This window comes from Pygoscelis adeliae, unplaced genomic scaffold (assembly GCF_000699105.1).
Source record: "Pygoscelis adeliae isolate BGI_AS28 unplaced genomic scaffold, ASM69910v1 Scaffold358, whole genome shotgun sequence".
Taxonomy (NCBI): domain Eukaryota; kingdom Metazoa; phylum Chordata; class Aves; order Sphenisciformes; family Spheniscidae; genus Pygoscelis; species Pygoscelis adeliae.
Genome location: NW_008825429.1, coordinates 1,002,530 through 1,004,837, shown reverse-complemented (window position 1 = coordinate 1,004,837; position 2,308 = coordinate 1,002,530).

The window sequence follows — 2,308 nt, the reverse complement described above, 5'->3', positions numbered from 1 at the left end:
TTCAAGTGGATGACACTCCTGCTTTTCATTGGTTAGAATAATATTAGGGTTTTTGAAATACTGGAATCTAATAAAACTAGACTTGGCTTAATGTGATGTTATTCCACAGAGTCTGCCCCGTCAAATGTGTACAGAGGTAACTGAGCTAAGAATAGAGGAGTATTGTAAGCTGTGCTTGGGAAGGGCGCCTGTCAGTGCATCTCCAGCCTGTATCAGCTTTGCTCTAAAAGAGTATTTCTTGAAGTGAGGCAAGCATGAGTGTTCTGGCTCCATTTTATGGGGCTACCTTGTGGACATCTGTGTGTGTCTGGCAGAGCCACTCATCCATCAGTCATGTTGCATACCTGCATGCTCAAAGGGCGGAATTTCACTCATGCCTGAGCCATGCTCAGAAGCTTACAGACTGTGCAGTAAGGGAATCTAATTTTGAGGGCACAGGTATAGGCAAAGTCTCAGGAGTCTGGACCATTTTCTCTGATTTTGTGCAGGAAGTGTGGTTTCTGAGAGATGATCCATTTCTTCAAAGTTAATTTATTAAAAACTACATTCAGCATTCTGGTTCATTCTATTACCCCTCAATAGTTCTTCAAGTTAAAACCTGGGTGTGAATGAAACACACCTTTAGTATAAAATTGGGGGGTTATGGACCTATTTAAACATAGAAGTTAGACATGAAAATAATAATCAGTCATCTAATGCCATGTCTCTGTGAACATGCAGTTGCTTTTGTAGTATTTTGAGTCCTTTTGATCAGTCTGGCTTTGTGCATCTTGAGGAAACTTTGGTTGTTTTAATTAAAAGCAACACCTCCTGGGATGTAAGACCTGCCAGTTATCCTTTCAACACCCTTGAAGTCCATTGCCAAATAATACCATCTTTGTCCTTCATCTGCCTAATCTTTCAGCAAATTTGCAGGTCACGTGTGGATGGTGATATCCAAGACAACTGTACTTAGTGGCATTTATGATGCCACAGGAAAATCTAGTGTTACATCTATTACTATATTACTTTCTGTTTTGGCCTGGCCCAGCACCACTCTGTGATCTCCATCTGATGAGCCAGGATGTGCCCTCCACAATGGCAGGCAGCCCAGTTCATAGCTAATACTCGACAGAACAGAGCCCAGCTCACTTCCTACTAGTTGCTGCAAGCTGGTATCTAACCTGATTTGTGGCTGGTGATCCATAAGGTTATGGCTGATCCAGGCTTTCAGCAACTGTACAGTGCCTTCCCTCCTTCCCAGCGGGTGCTGCTAAACACGTCAGCTCCTACCATCCCTGTGGCTTTCCCACAAATGACACAGTAGCCGCCTCCAAGCTGTCCCTGATACTGTCCCCCCCTTTTCTTCACCTCTGACTTCACCAAGCCCATCTTCAGGACCCTTGCTAGCTCTAGACCACAAGACTACTCCTGTATCTGTTGTTTCCCAAACTTCTAGCTATACAACTAGAGAAACAGCCTTTTGATAGTTCCCTCAACCCTTTCTATATCGCTTGAGCTCACACCATCTTCAGTAAAATTTATTGTGGTAAAAGATGTCTCTACACCTTTTTTTTTCAATTAGGGCAGTGAGATTTAAACTTTTTTTCAGTCACAATGAAACATACTTTATAGTAGCAGGAGGAAGTATCGAAGTATTTTAAGGATTGAAAACAATCTCTCTAGAGTTTATTTGCTGTAAAAAGAGCTTCACTTTTGCTTTTAGGTGCCTGGAGTCTTGTAATCTGGTCCCTTCCATTATGTTACACCTAGATATTTTTTTGTAAGGTTGCAGGCATTTAAAAAAAACCCAACACCGAAACAAACAAACAAAAACCCCAAAAATTAACCTTTTAAGTACAGTAACATTTCTGTAATGAAGTATTCCTAAATAGACTTGTCTGAGGAATGAACACTAGAAAGTCAAGTTTGGCTCAAAATTGAGGCTTGCTTTTAAACAAGCTTTTCCAAACTGGAAGCAGATATCAAGATGTGCATAAGCTAAAAGAGAAAGAAAAATCACTTCTTGTAAAATAGAGATCCGATTACCGTTCAGATCATTGCAGCTGTGAGAAATACAAAAAGCAATGTAACACATAGATGAAAAGCAAGTGTTTTGCTTAGAGTTCTTCTTAAAATACACCGAAGGCAACACTAGAGCCGCTTAGGACAGAAGCGGTACTTGGCGCAGACGGCCCCGGGCCGTGCCGTGCCGCCGGCCGAGTGCTCGTTTCCTGGGCTCTGCCGCCATCTAATGGTTTTAGCTACATTTCTGCAGTCAGTCACTTGACATTGCTTTCTGCGTGGGCAGCACTACTTTAACAGCAAG